At 46.6% G+C, this 22,050-nt stretch overlaps 1 protein-coding gene across 5 annotated transcripts in view; it reads right to left on the bottom strand.

Annotated features, from left to right (window-relative positions):
• The window catches only part of ACOT9 (acyl-CoA thioesterase 9), a 101,988-nt gene that overhangs the window by 54,472 nt on the left and 25,466 nt on the right, over positions 1 to 22,050 (bottom strand). For 2 of the 5 annotated variants that reach the window (XM_064364452.1, XM_064364450.1), the window contains exons 1-2: positions 10,023 to 11,460; positions 7,001 to 7,139 (exon numbers count right to left, since the gene is read on the bottom strand). The gene's annotated coding sequence lies outside the window, so the exon portion shown is untranslated. Of the gene's footprint in view, positions 1 to 6,996; positions 7,140 to 10,022; positions 11,461 to 22,050 lie in introns of those variants that run through there. The other 3 variants (XM_064364453.1, XM_064364451.1, XM_064364454.1) reach the window with 3 other exon arrangements.

Raw genomic sequence — 22,050 nt, 5'->3', positions numbered from 1 at the left:
GTTGGGAGGCCAAAGTGGGCAGGTCACCTGAGGTCAGGAGTTTAAGACCAGCCTAGCCAACATGGTGAAACCCCATCTCTACTAAAAACTAAAATTAGCCAGGAGTGGTGGCACATACCTGTAATCCCAGCTGCTCAGGAGGCTGAAGCAGGAGAATCACTTAAGCCCGGGAGGCGGTGGTCGCAGTGAGCTGAGACAGTGCCATTGCACTTCAGCCTGGGCGACAGGAGTGAAACTCCATCTCAAAAAAAGGAAAAAAAAAAGCCTCTTTTTTTTTTTTTCTCTTCTCCTCTCTTCTTTTCTTCTATTTTAAGATAGTCTCACTCGGTCACCCAGGCTGGAGTGCAGTGGCACCACTGCAGCTCACTGCAACCTCAGCCTCCTGAGTAGATGGGACTCCAGGCGCTGATCATGCCAGCTAATTTTTGTATTTTTTGTAGCGAAAGTGTTTCACCGTGTTGCCCATGACTGGTCTCAAACTCTGGAGCTCAATGATCTGCCTGCCTCAGCCTCCCAAATTGCTGGGACTACAGATGTGAGCCACCAAGCCCAGCCGACTTTTCACATTTTGATAACCCGCCTCCATCCTTTGGTCAGCCAGAACCTAGCACGTTGTAGGAAAGGAACTGACAAAGATCTCTTTCATAAGGGAGAAGAGAGTCCTATTGATAAAACCAGAAAAGTTTATCCAGAGTCTTGAAGGTTCTGTCTTATTTATTGCTGTAGCTACTATACCTGGCACACTGCCTGATATACTATAATTACATAATAATGTAGATTGACCAAATGAATAAATAGCAGTAGTGACAGCTACCGTGTATTGAGTACTTAGTGCCTAACATGTTAAAAATATAAAATAAGGCCGGGCACGGTGGCTCACGCCTGTAATCCTAGCACTTTGGGAGGCCAAGGTGGGCAGATCACCTGAGGTCAGGAGTTCGAGACCAGCCTGAGCAACATGGAGAAACCCCATTTCTACTAAAAATACAAAATTAGCTGGCCATGGTGGCACATGCCTGTAATCCCAGATAACTCAGGAGGCTGAGGCAAGAGAATCGCTTGAACCCAGGAGGCAGACATTGTCGTGAGCCGAGATCACGCCATTGCACTCCAGCCTGGGCAACAAGAGCAAAACTTGGTCTCAAAAAAAAAAAAGAAAATACATAATAAATAAATGCTGAACAAATGAGGGGTTGGGCGCAGTGGCTCATGCCTGTAATCCCAGCACTTTGGGAGGCTGAGGCGGGTGGATACTTGAGGTCAGGAGTTTGAGACCAGCCTGGTCAACAGGATGAAACTCTGTCTCCAAGAAAAATACAAAAATTAGCCAGGTGTGGTGGCACACGCCTGTAGTCCCAGCTACTTGGGAGGCTGAGACAAGAGAATCGCTTGAACCCAGGAGGTGGAGGTTGCAGGGAGCCGAGATTGCACAACTGCACTCCTGCCTAGGTGACAGAGCAAGATTCCATCTCAAAAAAAAAAAAAATGAGCGAATGTATTGCATGGATTGTATTGTTTATTGAGCACTATTCCTTAAATAAGCACTAATCTTATTTAATACTCACAACTGTATGAGGTCAGTATTACCATTTTATAGATAAGGGAATTGTGGTTTAGAGACATTAAGTAACTCTCCAGAAAGTCAAAATGGCCAGCAATTGATGGCTAGCACAAATTTACCAAATATTAGGTTGGTGCAAAAGTAATTGCTGTTTTTGCCATGGAAAGTAGACTATTATCAGATGTGTAATTAGTTGTGTCTTTCTCCACCAGAGGGCGCACTCCTGCACCCAAGACTTGCCACAGAAAAACTGATAATGGGGTAGATCTGAAAGTAGGCTCATCACCCTGGTCATTGATAACAGCAATCACTGGTGAAATCAGGAGATTCTGCAGTCACAGGACTCAAACTTGGAAATGAGAAATCATCTGGAAACCTAAATGATCACGGGGCCTCAAAATGTAATATTCAAGTTCCCCTTTCACGTACACATTCAGGATTTTCCAAGCCTTCAGCCAATATTTCTCCCTTTTTGGATTGTCTCTTCATGGGGACAAACGTATTCTACATTTATTTTTACTCTGGTAAATGATAAAGTAATGAATGACAGATGGTTCTAACTCAATTGACGGGCTCCCCACCATATTGCAAACCAAATGACTTGAAAATTGTCATCTCAGAACCCTATGTCTGCATTTTAATTTTCGTAATCCAGGACTCTTTTCTCTCTCAAGCCAATAAATAAGGAAACTGTATTTTCACTTCTTCCCACTGCACTTTGGCAAAAATAGATTCTGGACTTCTTACTATTTCATTGTGTCCTTTCTGGCGAATGTGAGTCCGTCTCATTTATTGGTTACATCCTTACACATGTATCATTCTTACCCATCTCAGTCCTGTCTACCACGGAAACAGTGGATGATGAGAGGAGAGTAATAAGCATGAAATTCAAAACCAGAATGGTGAGCTCATGCTGGGGCTACAGGGTCTGTACTGTCTGCAACTGGAGTGGACCATTCCTGCTGTTCTGTCCTTGGTATGACACTGACATAAGGCCACAGTAAGACTCAAAGTAAAGATTAGGAAAAAGGATTATCAGGTAAATACTTACAAAAATAAAGCTGTATTACTTAGCCAGGAGTGATGGCATGTGCCTGTAGTCCCAGCTACTCGGAAGGCTAAGGCAGAAGATCACTTGTGCCCAGGAGGTCAGGGATGCAGTGAGCCATGATCGTATCAATGCACTCCAGCCTGGGCGACAGAGCAAGACCCCATCTCAAAAGATAAATAAATAAACAATAACATGTAAAATTAAAAAATAAAAAACCGGCCAGGCGTGATGGCTCACACCTGTAATCCCAGCACTTTGGGAGACCAAGGTGGCGGATCACCTGAGGTCAGGAGTTCTAGACCAGTCTGGCCAACATGATGAAACCCCATCTCTACTAAAAATACAAAATTAGCTTGGCATGGTGGCACATGCCTGTAATCCCAGCTACTCGGGAGGCTGAGGCAAGAGAATCACTTGAACCCAGAAGATAGAGGTTGCAGTGAGCTGAGATTGTGCCATTGCACTCCAGCCTGGGCAAAAAGAGCAAAACTCCATCTCAATAAAAATAAAATAAAGTAAAATAAAAAATAAATTAGATAAAAAACGACTCTAAAGATAAAGAGGCACAAACATGATAAAAGAAAAAGCTCACCATAAAAATATTAATATAAAAACTCTGAACTTGCTTGTACCTAATAACATAGTCTCAGTTAAAACTGCATTGATAAATTTGACCTTTTTTTTGAGACAGGGTCTTGCTCCATTGCCCAGCTTGCAGTGCAGTGGCACTATCACAGCTCACTGCATCCTCAACCTCCTGGGATCAAGGAATCCTCCCACCTCAGCCTGCTGAGTAGCTGGGACCACATGTGTGTACCACCATGCCCAACTAATCTTTTAAATTTTTAGTAGAGACAAAGTCTGTCATGTTGCCTAGGCTGGTCTCAAACTCCTGGACTCAAGGGATCCTCCCACCTCGGCCTCCCGAAGTGCTGAGATTACACGCATGAGCCACTGCACCTGGTCAAACTTGACTACTTTAAATTGAAAGACTTCCATATGACCAAAGACACTACTGGCAAAAAAGTATCCTAGCCACAGATTCAGTACACGTCTGTAACAAAAATAACAAAAAGAGAGGAATAAGAATAATGAATTATATAAAAGGGCTACTAAATGAATAAGAAAAAGAAAAATGAGTCAATCAAAAATGGGTAAAAGTCAGCCCGGCATGGTGGCTCATGCCTATAATCCCAGCACTTTGGGAGGCCAAAGCAGGCAGATCACCTGAGCTCAGGAGTTCAAGACAAGCCTGGCCAACATGGTGAAACCCCATCTCTACTAAAAATACTACAAAAAAAAAAATAGCCAGGTATGGTGGCAGTCGCTTGTAATCCCAGCTACTCAGGCTGAGGCAGGAGAATCACCTGAACCCAGGAGGTGGAAGTTGCAGTGAGCCAAGATCACACCACTGCACTCCAGCCTGAGCGACAGAGCGAGACTCCATCTCCAAAAATTAAAAAAAAAAAAAAAAAACATTTTGGGAGGCCGAGGCGGGTGGATCACGAGGTCAAGAGATCGAGACCATCCTGGTCAACATAGTGAAACCCCATCTCTACTAAAAATACAAAAAATTAGCTGGGCATGGTGGCGCGTGCCTGTAATCCCAGCTACTCGGGAGGCTGAGGTGGGAGAATTGCCTGAACCCAGGAGGCGGAGGTTGCGGTGAGCCGAGATTGCGCCATTGCACTCCAGCCTGGGTAATAAGAGTGAAACTCCGTCTCAAAAAAAAAAAAAAAAAAAAAAAGAAAAGGAAAACAAATCTAAATGTCCATCAACAGGATTTTTTTTTAACTTTGAATGCTCCAGGGAATGATTTTTAATCCAATTAGTTCATAATACATTACCAAATCAATTTCAAGGTCAGTACACCTTCCTTGGATAGATTTCAAATGCTTGTAATTTAATATTCCTTCTTGTATCCCTTTCACATATATGAATACGTGTAAACACTCCAAATAAGGGAAAAGCTCACCTGCAAGATTGGTGTCATTAATGTAAAAAGCTGTGTGGCTCTTTGTCTCCCATAGTGGCTCACAGGGTTGAAATGCCTAGCTGAGTTTACCACGGTTCCGATACTGGCTCTCCAATATGCAAGTCTGAAACTTGATTTGTCACTTCACTAAAGGTAAATCTGTGCATCTAGAAGGACTCACATTAGCCAAGAGACTGATACATGAAATTAGAATATCAATTTATTTTGTTTTATTTGAGACAGGATTTCTCACTCGGTCACCCAGGCTCAAGTGCAGTGGTGTAGTTATGGCTCACTACATCCTCAAACTCCCAAGCTCAAGCAGTCTTCCCACTTTAGCCTCCCAAGTAGTTGGGACCACAGGTGTGTGCCATCATGCCCAGCTAATTTTTTTAATTTTTTTTTTTTGTAGAGATGAGGTCTCCCTACGTGGTCCAGGCTGGTCTTGAACTCCTGGGCTCAAGTGATCCTCACACCTCAGCCTCCTGGGATTACAAGCCTGAGCCACCACACCTGGTCTCCATTATTTTTTTTTTGAGACAGGATTTCACTCTCTCACCCAGACTGTAGTGCAATGGTGCGATCTTGGTTTACCACAACCTCTGCTTCCTAGGCACAAGTGATTCTCCTGCCTCAGCCTCCCAAGTAGCTGGGATTACAGGTGCACACCACTACTTCCCAGCTAATTTTTGTATTTTTAGTAGAGACAGGGTTTCACCATGTTGGCCAGGCTGGTCTCAAACTCCTGACCTCAAATGATCCACCGGCCTCGGCCTCCCAAAGTGCTGGGATTATATACGTGACCCACCGCTCCCTGCCTGGTCTCAATTTTTTAATTCATAATGAGATGTGGGTCTGCTTGAGGGCCATGAGAAGCCCAATTATCACTAGAAGATTTTTTTTTTTTTTGAGACAGAGTCTCACTCTGTCGCCAGGCTCGAGGCTGGACTGCAGTGGCACAATCGCGGCTCACTGCAACCTCTGCCTCCCAAGTTCAAGCAATTCTCCTGCCTCAGCCTCCCAAGTAGCTGGGACTACAGGTGCGTGCCACCACGCCCAGCTAATTTTTGTATTTTTAGTAGAGATGGGGTTTCACCATGTTGGCCAGGATGGTCTCGATCTCTTGACTTCGTGATCCACCTGCCTCGGCCTCCCAAAGTGCTGGGATTACAGGCTTGAACCACCACGCCTGGCCGTAACTAGAAAATTTATTGATGAGCATGAAATCAGTTGCGTTCAGCTAAGATACATTCACAAGAATGTAAGCACCATGATGGTAAAGATTTGTCTGATTTTTCTACTGCTATAATTCCAGAGATTATAATAGTACCTGATACAATAAAAAACTCTGGGCCAGGTGTGGTGGCTCACACCTGTAATCCCAGCACTTAGGGAGGCTGAGGTGGGTGGATCACGAGGTCAGGAGATCAAGACCATTCTGGCCAACATGGTGAAACACTGTCTCTACTAAAAAATACAAAAATTAGCCAAGTGTGGTAGTGCATGCCTGTAGTCCCAGCTACTGGGGAGGCTGAGACAAAAGAATCGCTTGAACCCAGGAGGCGGAGGTTGCTGTGAGCCAATCCAGTCTGGCGATAGAGCAAGACTCCGTCTCAAAAAAAAAAAAAAAATCTGTTAAATAAATGAATAAATAAAGACAGACTGATGTATCTATCTCCACAATATACAGACACCTGTCTCAAGATTCAATGACGGAAATGCTTACATCAGGGTATTCTTGTGCCCAGTGTAGTACCAAATTGAGTGGTGCCAATTTTGGCCTTTGAGGTTCTTTTTCTGTGTGTCCAGGACTGAACGTAGTTAACCCTTTAGTTGCCTACCCTAAGCCACTCCCTTCTTTTTTTTTTTTTTTTTGAGACAGTTACTCTCGTGTTGCCCAGGATGGAGTGTAATGGCACGATCTCAGCTCACTGCAACTCTGCCTCCCGAGTTCAAGAGATTCTCTTGCCTCAGCCTCTCGAGTAGCTGGGATTACAGGCGCACGCCACCATGCCTGGCTAATTTTTTGTATTTTTAGTAGAGATAAAGTTTCACCATGATGGCCAGGCTGGTCTCAAACTCCTGACCTCAGGTGATCCACCCGCCTCAGTGTCCCAAAGTCCTGGGATTACAGGTGTGAGCCACCATGCCCGGCTGCCCCGCTAATTTTTTATGTTTTTAGTAGAGACGGGGTTTTACCATGTTGGCCAGGCTGGTTTTGAACTCCTGACCTCAAGTGATCTGCCCACCTCAGCCTCCCAAAGTGCTAGGATTACAGACATGAGCTATTGTGCCCAGCCACTTCTACAAAAGTTATAAAGCCTATAATACATGGTTATTATTTTCACCCAAGATAGTTAAATATCTTTTAAAGACGTTAAAAACAAGAAAAATATATTTTATATTTACCCACATATTTGCCATTTCCGGTGCCCTTCATTCCTTTGCGTAAATTCAAGCATCCATCTGGTATAATTTTCCGTTAATCTGAACAACTTCCTTTAGCATTTCTCATAGTACAGTTTTAGTGAATTCTTTTGGCTTCAGTTTTCCTGAAATAAAAATCCATTTTTGGATTATGCCTTCATTTTTGGAGAACATTTTCACTGGATATAAAATTCTAGGCTGACACTGTTTTCCTTTCAGCGCATTAAAGATGTCATTCCACTACCTCTAGTTTGCATTGTTTTTGATGAGAAACCAGCCATCAGTCTCATCTCTAAAATTTTCTCTTAATCAGGCCAGGCGTGGTAGCTCACACCTGTAATCCAAGCACTTTGGGAGGCTAAGGTAGGTGGATCACTCGAGGTCAGGAGTTCAAGACCAGCCTGGCCAAAATAGTGAAACCCTGTCTCTATTAAGAATACAAAAATTAGCTGGGGATGGTGGCACATGCCTGTAATCCCAGCTCCTCCGGAGGCTGAGGCAGGAGAATCACTTGAACCCGGGAGGCAGAGGTTGCTGTGAGCCAAGACCATACCACTGCACTCCAGCCTGGGCGACAGAGCGAGACTCAATCTCAAAAAAAAAAAAAATCTCTAACCACTGGTTTTCAGAAATTTGATTCTGCAATGCCTTGTGGTTTCCTTTGTGTTTATGTGGCTTGGGATTCACTGGGATTCTTAGGTGTGTTAATTTATAGTCTTCAATAAATTTGGAACATTCCAAATGTAGAATGAGAACTACAAGATTGAGAATTGTGTTTCACTGATATATATTACCGAAGGTAAATAAAGAGTGCTTAACAACTATTCACAGGTCTTTAACTATTTTTGTTTTTAACCATGGCTTCAGAGACAGGTACTGAAAGAAAGTTTGGGAAAATTTAACAAGCAATAGGTTTCTGACATTCTTTTTAAAAAGGAAAAAAAATAGAAAGTCTGGGAAATTGTTATGTCTGCTGTCCTGTCCAGATTCTAAGCACTGTAACTGCATAATTTCTCCCTATCCAGTACCTGTAAAATATCTATAAAAAGAACAAAGGGCCAGACACGGTGGCTCACGCCTAGAATCTCAGCACTTTGGGAGGCCAAGTCAGGTGGATCACTTGAGGTCAGGAGTTCGAGATCAGCCTGGCCAACATGGTGAAACCCCATCTCTACTAAAAATACAAAAATTAGCTGGGCATGGTGGCACATGACTGTAGTCCCATCTATTCGGGAGGCTGAGGCAGGAGAATTGCTTGAACCCAAGAGGTAGAGGTTACAGTGAGCCAAGGTCCCGCCTCTGCACTCCAGCCTGGGTGACAGAGCAAGACTCCATCTCAAAAATAGAAAGAAAAAAAAAGAGCAAAGAAGAAAAGTTGTGTGAATTGATATGTTCTGAATCATGGCCTTTTGCACGTTTTCTCCTACTTTCATCTTTTCTGTAAGCTTGCTTCTTAAAAAAAAAAACTCCAAGTGTCGATTATAGTTGAATGTTATTTAAGTCACAAATAAGGTCCACTTCTAAAGTGAGATAGACCTGTAAATAATTTACCCAGGTGATGTATTCTGGATTGACCCTGTTCACATGGTCAATGTGTCTAGCCAGGCAGACAAAATGCTCCAAGGAACGTGCAACAGGGTTTACAATACTTATTATCCATACTTTTTTCAAACAAGAATCATTGCACATTTATTATTTGTGAGGAAGGTCAATGCTTCATGCCAAAGGTCAGTGAATAAGAGAATGGTCCTGCGTAAGGGCAGGACAAAACAAGCCTAGGGCCCCATTAGGCCACTCCCAGCTATTCTTCCTAATCCAAAAATAGTTGTAATCCTTCTATCACCAGGTAGCCAGAAAGGAACAAACCTTTAGAAGGTGCCTGTTATATCCTAGGCACTCTACAAAGGGCTTTAATATTTAATATTTACATCATTTAGGAGGAGGAAGCTTTTTTTTTTTTTTTTTTTTTTTTTTGAGACAGAGTCTCACTCTGTCGCCCAGGCTGGAGTGCGGTGGTACGATCTCAGCTCACTGCAACCTTCACCTCCCAGGTTCAAGCAATTCTCTTGCCTCAGCCTCCCGAGCAGCTGGGATAACAGGCATGTACCACAACCAGCTAATTTTTGTGTTTTTAGCAGAGATGGGGTTTCACCATATTGACCAGGCTGGTCACAAACTCCTGACCTCATGATCCACCCGCCTCAGCCTCCCAAAGTGCTGGGATTACAGGCGTAAGCCACCGTGCCCAGCCCAGAAGCTATTATTATTCACTTCATTTTACACATAACTACACTCAAATTCAAGTACCTTGTCTAAAATCACACAGCTGGTAACTGGCAGCACTCAGATTTGCACCTAAATGTGCCTGGCCTAAAAAAAAAAAAAAAAAAATCCCTGCTTTTTCTGCCACACAAGTCCACTTAGCTCCACCTTCTAAAAGGACTTAACTGAGTCAACTACCCTTTGGCGTCATGCCAAAAGGCTGGCATCACTTGCATGGATGGGAAAACCCACAACCCCTGTCTGAGGTTAAGTGTGTATTCTATCCATGAGGGAAGAATATAAATGAAGATGTGGAACATTTTGTTAAAGTGAAAGCAAGTTTAGTTTTTTTGTTTTTGTTTTGTTTTTGAGACAGAGTCTCGCTCTTTCACCCAGGCTGGAGTGCAGTGGTGCAATCTTGGTTCACCGCAACCTCCACCTCCCGGGTTCAAGCCATTCTCCTGCGTCAGCCTCCTGAGTAGCTGGGATTACAGGCATGTACCACCACCCGGATAATTTTTGTATTTTTAGTAGAGACAGTATTTCACCATGTTGACCAGGGTGGTCTTGAACTCCTGACCTCAAGTGATCCGTCCACCTCCACCTCCCAAAGTATTGAGATTACAGGCATGAGTCACACCCAGCCATGAAAGCAAGTTTATTAGGAAAGTAAAGAAATAAAGAATGGCTACTCCACAAACAGAGCAGCCTGTAGACCATCTTTAAAGTATTGGGACAGCTCTCACCTCTGAAAGAAATGATGGTGTTATGATGACTCAGCTTTACCAAGTAGATTTGCCAACCAATGAGATCTGCCTCAATCATCATAGAATCAGGAATCGTCATCTCAGAGTCATTCTGAAATGATTCATCATAGAATTGGGAATCAATTCAGAGTCATTATCAGAGTCTCAGATCATCAGGATTCTAATCCCTATGGCACTTTGCTTGAAGCATTTTATTTTCCTGGGCAGACACCATCTGTTCTCACCAGCAGAAAAATCCTATGGTCTCTGCAATTCTCCTTCTGTGAAGAGGCCTGGATGGAGTCAGCTTCCTGCAGCCTCTCTGGGTGGCAGGGATCTCCTAGCAAGTTGATCATGTCACGAGATCCTTCGGGTATTGCTTTTCCAGCTGGAAACCTCTGTGACCAGTGGTGCCTTTGACTGAGTTTTGATCTGGCCGCTGGACTCATTCCACTGACATGGGCTAGCAGGCTGTGCTTGGCTCATGCTACCAGCCAGGATTCCACACCTGCCAAGGGTGAGCCAGGCACGGAGCGGCAAGGGGTGTGTGGGTGAGCAAGCACAGGGTCTAGCCACTGCGCACAGCCAGACACACCAGCTGCTGCAGCTGGGCGGGCAGCTCCAGGCACTGGCAAAGGTGCCAGTTCCGTGCACATCTGCAGCTGGATCTGATGAACCACAAGCGGCATCTGCTGTGGGCACTGTGTCTGGATAAGGAGGACGCAGTGGTGCCCAGAAGTTTGAAGATGCCAGAAACCGCAGAGCTCCAAAGAGGGTATCACAGCCCTGGCTCAGGGAGCCCCTAGGTCTGGGATCCCAGAAGGGCCACAGCACTTCTCTCCTTCACATCACTCGCAACATGTCAAGTCGGGGTGGGGGGAGAGGGTGTGTTTCAGCCCTGTTTGTGTTACTGCTCTTTCAGTCCCATCATTCAGTGGGTCCTGAGTTCTTGTCCAACATCCAGGAAGAATGAGATACACAGACAACTAGAGGGTAAGCAAGGCAGAGAGGAGCCTCATTGAGTGACAGAACAGCTCTCGCGAAACCTGAAGTGGATGACTCCTTTCCGCACGCAAGTTGTCCCAGTGAGGGTCCAGCTCTCAACGGAGAGGAGACTCAGAGTAGGTAGCTCCCTTCCGCAGGCTGGTCGTCTTCAGGAGTCAAGGAGCCCTGAATTGGGTAGCTCCTTTCCACGGCTGGTAGTCCCAATCTGTGCGAGTCTGGCTGGGCTCAGAAGGGAGGAAGTGCATGCTGATTGGTCCGTGGGGCGGCTATGGGCGGACCCGGAAAAAGCACCATAAGTTTTCACTCGGGGCCACAGATTTCACGCGGAACTGACAGCTCGGCCCCCAGGCTTCAGGTCTCCCGGGCTTGACGGTGGGGCTTCACCAGGGACCCACCCCTTTCCGCCCAGGAGCCTGTCTGCCTCCTGCCACCATCAATCATGTCGTCCATCCCGCCCAGGCTGTTCCTGAGCTGTCCTCAGCGTCCCCTGCCCCTACCACCAGCCTCACTCCTGCACTTGTCAGTTCCCAAAGTCTGGAGGGGGCCGAGGTGGCAGGGGACTGGCATGTCAGCAGCGCCCCCAAGCACAGCAAACCTAGCTGGGTCTAGACGCCACTTGGGCGCAGCCACGACTTTGCTCCGCCTCAGAGTGGGCTCCAGGTGCAGTGAAAGGCCAGGCAGCGGGAGCAGGCACTTCCAAGCCTGCAGGGGAAGGGGGACTTCCCGGCCTCCTAGTGCACAGGGTTGTCCAGGTCCGCAGCTGTGGCTGTATGACTGCAGCCGTGCCTGAAAGCTTGGGGCTCCCGCCTTGACAACTCATAAGGGGATGGGGCTCTGGCCAGCTCCACAGAGCGTGCAGCCCGGGCGGCGCCTCCCCCAGTACAGCCGGCCTCATCGCAGCAGCCGCTCCAGAAGGGCCGCTGCTGCCATCAATTGTTTACTTGTCTTAAACTGTAGGTGTTCCTGACCCATATTACAGAGTTCTACTTACCAGACCCATTATCAGGACTGGGGACTGGGATGCAAAGCAGAGGAGAAATGCTTAGGAAGAGGAAGAGGTCGAGGAGACTGGAACTGTTAAGAGCACTCCCTGTTGTAATTACGTAGCCCAGCGTGGTGACTCACGCCTGTAATCCCAGCACTTTGGGAGGCCGAGGCAGGTGGATCACCTGAGATTGGGAGTTTGAGACCAGCCTGACCAACATGGAGAAACCCCGTCTTTACTAAAAAATACAAAGTTAGCTGGGCGTGATGGCACATGGCTATAATCCCAGCTACTTGGGAGGCTGAGGCAGGAGAATTGCTTGAACCCAGGAGGCAGAGGTTGCGGTGAGCCGAGATGGAGCCATTGCACTCCAGCCTGGGCAACAAGAGGGAAACTTCATCTAAAAAAACAAAACAAAACAAAACAGGATGTGTACTAGTGAAACTTAATTTGTGAGAAGTGGACTCGTGTTTTGCTTGTTTACAGATTTTTGCTTGAGTTCCCGCCCTAGGAGAATATTTCATATAACGTCTGTTTTTTGTTTTTACCATTTCTGCCAGAAGATCTATGAGGGTCATAATTGCACATAATTACACAGTGGTACAGTAAAAGATTTCTTGACTTCAAAGTCAGTAAACCAGCCAGGTGTGATGGCTCACGCCTGTAAATCCCAGCATTTTGGCAGGCAGAGGCAGGTGGATCACTTGAGGTCAGGAGTTCAAGACCAGCCTGGCCAACATGGCAAACCCTGTCTCCACTAAAAATACAAAAAATTAGCTGGGGATGGTGGCGTGTGCCTGTAATTCCAGCTACTAAGGAGGCTGAGGCAAGAAAAACGCTTGAACCTGGGAGGCAGAGGTTGCTGTGAGCTGAGATGGTGCTACCGCACTCCAGCCTGGCTGACAGAGAAAGACTCTGTCTCAAAAAAAAAAAAAAAGTCTGTACCTAAGCTATGTTTCTGACTCTCTTTCTTTTCTAATGAGGTTGTTTTTGTTTTGTTTTGTTTTGTTTTTTCTGAGATGGAGTTTCTGTCTTTTTGCCCAGACTGGAGTGCAATGGCACGATCACAGCTCACCGCAATCTCTGCCTCCTGGGTTCAAGCGATTCTCCTACCTCACCCTCCCAAGTAACTGGGATTACAGGTATGTGTCACCACACCTGGCTATTTTTTTGTACTTTTAGTAGAGACGGGGTTTCTCCATGTTGGTCAGGCTGGTCTCAAACTCCCAACCTCAGGTGATCCACCCACCTTGGCCTCCCAAAAGTCTGGGATTACAGGTGTGAGCCACTGTGCCCAGCCTAGAAGGGAGGCAGAAGGGGGTGGATCACCTGAGGTTGGGAATTCGAGACTAGCATGACCACCATGGTGAAACCCCATCTCTACTAAAAAAAATACAAAATTAGCTGGGCATGGTGGTGGGCACCTGTAATCCCAGCTACTTGGGAGGCTGAGGCAGGAGAATCACTTGAACCCGGGAGGCGGAGGTTGCAGTGAGCCGAGATCACGCCATGGCACTTCAGCTTGGACAACAAGAGTGAAACTCTGTCTCAAAAAAAAAAAAAAATGAAGTTTCTAGTCAACTATCTGCCACTTTCTAGCCAGTGATCTGGGACAAGTACTTCACCTTCTCTGGGCTTCAGTTTTCTTAGGTTTTAGAAGAGGGATTCAGACTACAAAATTACTTTCTACGCTTCTAAGATGACAGAAACCTCAACAGTAGAGGATGTAGGGCTTTGAAGAAAATACTTCCAGATTAGATTTATCCAGACCAGTTTTACTTAAATGGCTCTCCTTTTTGGAGTACAACAAATATTTTCTAATTTAATAGACTCCAGATGAGAAAGCAGGATATATATTTTGAAAAGTAACAATACATGGCAATTAAGACTAAATGAGGCCAGGGCTGGGTGCGGTAGGTCACACCTGTAATCCCAGCACATTGGGAGGCTGAGGCGGGAGGATAACTTGAGTTCAGCAGTTTGAGACCAGCCTGGCCAACTTGGCGAAACCCCATCTCTACTAAAAATTTAGCCAGGTGTGGTGGTGCGTGCCTGTAATCCCAGCTACTCGGGAAGCTGAGGCAGGAGAATCGCTTGAACCCGGGAGGTGGAAGTTTCAGTGAGCCAAGATGGCGTCACTGTACTCCAGCCTGGGTGCCAAAGCGAGACTCCATCTCAAAAAAAAAAAAAAAAACCTACATGAAATCACATTTGTATAATGCCAAACAAGGAATACCACTCATAGTAGGCACAAAGAAATGCCAGTTGCGTATTTTGTTTTCCCTCTGCTGTAGTACCTCCTATAATTAATCTTATAAGGAGACCCTAAAATGTACTGGACTTCTCTCAGTCCTGTGCTTCTGGGTCCACTTTTGATCTTCTTGCACCCTTCCCCTACCTCCATCATCCTCCCAAAAGGAATGACTCACCCCAACATCCTCCACCTCCAGAGTGAGTTTTCAGGTCATAAGCTCTGTTGTTGCCAGCCAACTATGCCAAACATTCACTCATGCCAAGGCCGGAACGTGGGTCTGTTCCTTGTTCCTCAGGCCAAACAGAGGCTGCTTGGGTGCAGTGTACTCTCAGATTTCCTTCTTTGAAGCATCCTCTATTTTCCTGGATTCACTGTTAACATTTAATTGCCAGCTGACAAATGGTACAAAGGTTGGTAAGCTGGATTTTGAACTTTAAAATCTATTGCATGTACCCAGAGGCCACAAAGAAAAGAGGGGATGTCTAATGCTTTGTGCACTAACAGGCAATTATTTACTACGATTTTTTTTTTTTTTTTTTTTTTTTTTAGACGGAATCTCACTCTTTCACCAGGCTGGAGTGCAGTGTGGAGCAATGGCTCGCCACAGTCTCTGCCTCCCAGGTTCAGGCAATTCTGCCTCAGCCTCCTGAGTGGTTGGGACTACAGGTGCATGCCGCCACGCCCAACTAATTTTTTTGTGTTTTTAGTAGAGACGGGGTTTCACCATGTTGGCCAGGGTGGTATTGATTTCATGACCTTGTGATCCACCTGCCTCAGCGTCCCAAAGTACTGGGATTACAGGTGTGAGTCACCGCTCCCGGTCCTACAATCTACTATGATCTTCCTATTGAGTAATCTCTATACCTAGATACAAAGAGCTGATACTTTTTTTTTTTTTTTGAGATAGAGTCACAGTCTGTTGCCCGGGCTGGAGTGCAGTGGCAGGTTGCTCACTGCAACCTCTACCTCCTGGGTTCAAGCAATTCTCCTGCCTCAGCCTCCCAAGTAGCTAGGATTACAGGCACCCTACCATGCTTGGCTAATTTTTGTTCTTGTTTCTGAGACGGAATGTCGTTCTGTCACCCAGGCTGGAGAGCAGTAGTACAATCTCAGCTCACTGCAACCTCCACCTCCCAGGTTCAAGTGATTATCCTGCCTCAGCCTCCTGAGTAGCTGCGATTACAGGCACCTGCCACCACGCCCAGCTAATTTTTCCAATTTTAGTAGATACGAGGTTTCACTACGTTGGCCAGGCTGGTCTCGAACTGACCTCAAGTGATCCACCCAGCTCGGCCTCCCAAAGTGCTGGGATTACATGCGTGAGCCACCGCGCCCAGCTGAGAGCTGATACTTTAGGAGGCCTAAGGATGGTTGACTGTACTTTTCAGATATCCTAAGTATTTATGAGGAGTTAAAGCATTGATTTCTGAGCTGAGTGATAGGCAGTAGTCTTCCTTTTAGACAGGAGGGAAGAGAGGAAGGGCTGCCCGGAATGGAAAGGGCCCACACGGAATGGGTTTCAAATCGTGTATCTCCCCCTCAGTTCTAAATAGACCTGTCCTTTTTCTCCAGAAGGCAGAAGGCTGAGGCAGGAGAATTGCTTGAGCCTGGGTGGCAGAGGCTGCAGTGAGCCAGATCACACCACTGCACTCCAGCCTGGGTGACATAGCTAGACTCTGTCTCCAAAAAAGAAAAAAAAAATACACAATTCAAAAATGGGTGAAGGAGCCTGGGCTCATGCCTGTAATCCCAGCACTTTGGGAGGCTGAGGCGGGCAGATCATCTGAGGCCAGGAGTGTGACACCAGCCTGGCCAACATAGCAAAACCGCATCTCTATATGAAAATACGAATAATTGGCCAGGCAAGGTGGCTCATGCCTGTAATCCCAGCACTTTGGAAGGCCGAAGTGGGTGGATCACTTGAGGCCAGGAGTTTAAGACCAGCCTGGGCAATATGACAAAACCCCATTTCTACTAAAAATACACAAAAATAAGCTGGGCATGGTGGTGCATGCCTATAAGTCCCAGCTACTTAGGAGGCTGAGGCACAAGAATTGCTTGAACCTGGGCGACGGAGGTTGTAGTGAGCCAAGATCAAGCCAGTGCACTCCAGCGTGGGCCACAGAGCCAGACTCTGTCTCAAAAAAATACAATATTAAAAAATTAAGGAAATCCTGTCCCATGAGACAATATGGATGAACCTTGAGGACATTATGCTAAGTGAAATAAGCCAGTCACGGTCGGGCACGGTGGCTCACACCTGTAATCCCAGTACTTTAGGAGGCCGAGGTGGGTGGATCACCTGAGGTCAGGAGTTGGAGACCAGCCTGGCCAATTGGTGAAACCCCGTCTCTACTAAAAATACAAAAATTGAGTTGGGGCGTAAGGGCACTGGAGGCCGGGGGCCAGCTCCCTCCCAGGATTTAAAAAAAAAAAAAAAAGGAAAAAACTACAAAAATTAGCCAGGTGGCACACGCCTGTAATCTAGCTACTTGGGAGGCTGAGGCATGAGAATCACTTGAACACAGGAGGTGGAGGTTGCAGTGAGCCGAGATCGCACCACTGTACTCCAGCCTGGGCAACAGAAATGAGACTCTGTCCAAAAAAAACCAAAAAGTGTTCATGGTAGAGAGCAGTGGCCCTTGGTCTAACAAAACCAGTCTTAAGTCATAAATATTCATGACTCTATCATGTCCCAGCTTTAACAATGTTGTAACCCTGTTGGCCTCAGGTGTTGTCAACTGTAAAATCGGAGCTAACATTACTTATGGCACAAGATGGTTGTAAGGGCCAGGCATGGTGGCTCACATCTGTCATCCCAGCACTCTGGGAGGCCAAGGCGGGAGGAGTGCTTGAGGCCAGGAGTTCGAGGCTAGCCTAGGCAACTTGGCAAGATACCATCCCTACAAAAAAATGTTAAAGATTAACCAGGCATGGTGTCATGTGCCTCTATGGTCCTAGCCACTCAGGAGGTTAAGGTGGGAAGATTGCTTGAGTCCAGGAGTCAAGATTACAGTGAGCCATGATCGCATCATTACCCTCCAGCTTGGGCAACAGAGCAAGATCCTGTTTTAAAAAAAAAGGTGGGGGGCCGGGCGCGGTGGCTCAAGCCTGTAATCCCAGCACTTTGGGAGGCTGAGGCGGGTTGATCACGAGGTCAAGAGATCGAGACCATCCTGGTCAACATGGTGAAACCCCGTCTCTACTAATACAAAAAATTAGCTGGGCATGGTGGCGCGTGCCTGTAATCCCAGCTACTCAGGAGGCTGAGGCAGGAGAATTGCCTGAACCCAGGAGGCGGAGGTTGCGGTGAGCCGAGATCGCGCCATTGCACTCCAGCCTGGGTAACAAGAGGGAAACTCCGTCTCAAAAAAAAAAAAAAAAAAAGGTGGGGAGGTCAGGTGTGGTGGCTCATGCCTGTAATCCCAGCACTTTGGGAGGCTGAGGTGGGCAGATCACCTGAGGTCAGGAGTCCAAGACCAGCCTGGCCAACATGGTGAAACCATGTCTCTACTAAAAATACAAAAAATTAGCCGGTGTGGTGGTGTGTGCCTGTAATCCCAGCTACTTGGGAGGCTGAGGCAGGGGAATCACGGCAACCCAGGAGGCAGAGGTTGCAGTGAGCCGAGATCGCACCATTGCACTCCAGCCCAGGCCACAAAGCGAGACTCCATCTCAAAAAAAATAGGGCTGGGTGCGGTGGCTCACACCTGTAATCCGAACACGTTGGGAGGACAAAGTGGGCAGATCACCTGAGGTCAGGAGTTCAAGACCATCCTGGCCAACAAGGTGAAACCCCATCTCTACTAAAAATACAAAAAAATTAGCTGGGTATGGCGACACATGCCTGTAGTCCCAGCTACTCGGGAGGATAAGGCAGGAGAATTGCTTAAACCCAGGAGGCAGAGGTTGCAGTGAGCCAAGATCGCACCACTGCACTCCAGCCTGGGCAACAAAGTAAGAAGACTCCCTCTCAAAAAAAAAAAAGTAAAATAGGCTGGGCACAGTGGCTCACGCCTGTAATCCTAGCACTTTGGGAGGCTGAGGCTGGTGGATCACTTGAGGTCAGGAGTTCAAGACTAGCCTGGGCAATATGGTGAAACCACATCTCTACTAAAAATACAAAAATTAGCCAGGTTGGTTGGCACATACCTATAATCCTAGCTACTCGGGAGGCTGAGGCAGGAGAATCACTTGAACCCAGGAGGCGGAGGTTGCAGTGAGCTGAGATCACGCCACTGCACTCCAGCCTGGGCAACACAGTGAGACTCTATCTCAAATAAAAAAAATAGTTGTAAGGATCAAATGAGACAAGGCAAACCGCCTAAGGCAATGCCTTGGCTGATTCCCTTCCTACTCCTCTCCCCCTACTCAGTTCTCAGTTATAGGAATTCTCTTTCTCACCAAGGTTAAATTCTGCTATATAAGCCAACACACATCTCTAAAAGTAACCTGTATATACCCTGAGGGCTGGTTTCAAAACTTGGTCATCCTTCAAAACCTCTGAGTACCTAGTACAAGACTCAGTAAATACATGTTCATCTGTTGACTCATTAACCAAATAAAATTTTCCAAATGCTAGATAGTTAATCCCATTTTTGTTTGTTTGTTTGAGACGGAGTCTCGCTCTGTCACCAGGCTGGAGTGCAGTGGCGAGATCTTGGCTCACTGCAACCTCTGCCTCCTGGGTTCAAGCAATTCCCCTGCCTCAGCCTCCTGGGTAGGTGAGACTACAGGTGCGCACCACCACGCCCAGCCAATTTTTTGTATTTTAGTAGAGATGGGGTTTCACCATGTTGGTCAGAGTGGTCTCAATCTCCTGACATCGTGATCCGCCCACCTCGGCCTCCGAAAGTGCTGGGATTACAGGTGTGAGCGACCTCGCCCGGCCTAGTTAATCCCTTTTTTATGTCATTTATTCCCCCGCTGTTAATAAGCTGTATATGACATTTTAAATATAAATTCCACACTGGGCGTGAGAGTTCTCATGCCTGTAATCCCAGCACTTTGGGAGGCTAAGGCACGAGAATCCCTTGAGTCCAGGAGTTCAAGACCAGTCTGGGCAACATAGAAAGACTCCCATCTCATTAGCTGGGTATGGTGGCACACACCTGTAATCCTAGCTACTCAGGAGGCTGAGGTGGGAGAATCGCTTGACCCTGGGAGGTGGAGGTTGCCTGGGCGACAGAGGAAGACTCTGTCTCAAAAAAAAAAAAAAAGATTCCCATCTCTACAAAAAATTTTAAAGATTAGCCAGGGATGATGGCACATATCTGTGGTCCCAGTTACTCAGGAGGTTGAGGTGGGAGGATCACTTAAGCCCAGTTCAAGGCTGCAGTGAGCTATAATCATGCCACTGCACTCCAGCTCAGGTGACAGAGCAAGACCTTGTCTCTTAAAAAAAAAAATAGGCCAGGTATGGTAGCTCCCGCCTGTAATCCCAGCACTTCGGGAGGGTGAGGCAGGCAGATCACCTGAGGTTGGCAGTTTGAGACCAGCCTGACCAACATGAAGAAACCCCGTCTCTACTAAAAATACAAAATTAGCCAAGTGTGGTGGCGCATGCCAGTAATCCCAGCTACTTGGGAGGCTGAGGCAGGAGAATCACTTTAAGCCGGGAGGTGGAGGCTGCAATGAGCCGAGATCGTGCCATTGCACTCCAGCCTGAGCAATAAGAATGAAACTCCCCTCCCCAGATCACAAAAAAAAAAAAAAGAATGAAACTCCGTCTCAAAAAATAATTATTACTATTATTATTTCTATTATTATATATATTATATGTATATACGGCTGGGCATGGTGGCTCACACCTGTAATCCCAGCACTTTGGGAGGTTGAGGCAGGTGGATCACCTGAGGTCAGGAGTTCGAGACCAGCCTGGCCAACATGGTGAAACCCCATCTCTACCAAAAATACAAAATTAGCCGGGCATGGTGGCAGGCCCCCAGCTACTTGGGAAGCTGAGGCAGGAGAATCACTTGAATCCAGGAGGCAGAGGTTGCGGTGAGCCAAGATTGCACCACTGCACTCCAACCTGGGCAACAGAGTGATAGAGTGAGACTGTCTCCAAATATATATATATATATATACACACACAAACACACACACACCCCTATATTTTATATATATATATATACACACACAAATTCCAGTATCAGGAAAGCATAATGTTGGTTGCATCAATCCATTGATGACAATGGAAAAGCATAATGTGATTCACTGCCATGAAAAACATTCAAATTTCTTAGGGTCTAGGCTTCTTGATGTGCACAAACACAGTCACAATAGGCTTTATTTAGCCATCTGTTCTGTTTTGGTTTTTTTTTGAGAGAGGGTCTCGCTCTGTCACCCAGGCTGCAGCGCAATGGTGCAATCATCACTCACTGCAGCCTCGACCTCCTAGGCTCAAGCGATCCTCCCACCTCAGCCTCCCAAATATAATAGCTGGGATACAGGCACATGCCACCAACCTGTCTAATTTTTGTATTTTTTGTAGAGACAGGGTCTGCCTATGTTGCCCAGGCTGGTCTCACACTCCTGGGCTCAAGCGATCCACCCACCTCAGCCTCCCAAAGTGCTGGGTTTACAGGCATGAGCCACAGTGCCCGGCCACCATCTGTTTTTCAGAATAAGTTCTTCCTGTCACAAGGTCAAAGCAAAGCAAAGACCATGAAACTTAAACAGGTCCAGGCGCGGTGGCTCATACCTGTAATCCGGGTACTTTGGGAGGCCGAGGTAGGTGGATCACCTGAAGTCTGGAGTTCGAGACCAGCCTAACCAATATGGTGAAACCCTGTCTCTACTAAAAATACAAAACTTAACCAGGCTTGGTGGTGTGCACCTATAGTCCCAGTTACTCGGGAGGCTGAGGCAGGAGAACGGCTTGCACCTGGGAGGTGGAGATTGTAGTGAGCCGAGATCGCGCCACTGCACTCCAGCCTGGGTGAAAGAAAGAAAGAAACTTAAACTGGAAAGGCAAAATAAACAGAAAAAATTATAATGCATGGGCCGGGCATGGTGGCTCATGCCTGTAATCCCAGCACTGTGGGAGGCCAAGGCAGGGGGATCACGAGGTCAGGAATTCCAGACCAGCCTGACCGACATGGTGAAACCCCATCTCTACTAAAAATACAAAAATTAGCTGGGCGTGGTGACGGGTGCCTGTAATCCCAGCTACTCAGGAGGCTGAGGCAGGAGAATGGCTTGAACCCCAGAGGCAGAGGTTGCAGTGAGCCGAGATTGCACCACTGCACTCCAACCTGGGAGTTAAAACTATAATGCATTTTAATGAAACAATCAGTATTCTACTAAACTAAGCAACCCAAACAGAAGATGGCTTTGGTTTTGCTTTAGCTACGCAGCTATCACTAGTGCTTAGTCATAGCAGTCTAATTCACTGTTACCAGTAAATGTATAACAAGCTCTCCTAAGTCCTGACATTTGAGACAGAAACAGGAGGAAAAGGCCTTCTGGCCATCCAGGAGGTCTAACCAACACTGTCAGGAAAGACTACTCGCTGTAACTTAGGCAACTGAGAATCAAAGTCATTTTGTAAAAATCACTTTGAGAAAGACCTTTGAGTTTCATAAACTCCCAGGGTGACTCACTATTCGTGGAATTCCCCTAGGGCAGGAAGGGTAACAGAGAATCTACTTCTGCTTTCTTTTCTACATACAGGATATTGCTAGCAAAGGCAGAGAATCACTTGTTGAATGTCAGGGGTGGTCATTTGGCAACAGCCTAATCCCTCCTTCTACAGACTGCAGACACTGCAGACCCCTTTC

This window comes from Aotus nancymaae, unplaced genomic scaffold (genome assembly GCF_030222135.1).
Source record: "Aotus nancymaae isolate 86718 unplaced genomic scaffold, 86718_ANA_hifiasm-v0.15.2.pri h1tg000058l, whole genome shotgun sequence".
NCBI lineage: Eukaryota > Metazoa > Chordata > Mammalia > Primates > Aotidae > Aotus > Aotus nancymaae.
The sequence above is the reverse complement of the archived record's forward strand: the minus strand, read 5'-3'. Positions and strand labels throughout refer to the sequence as shown.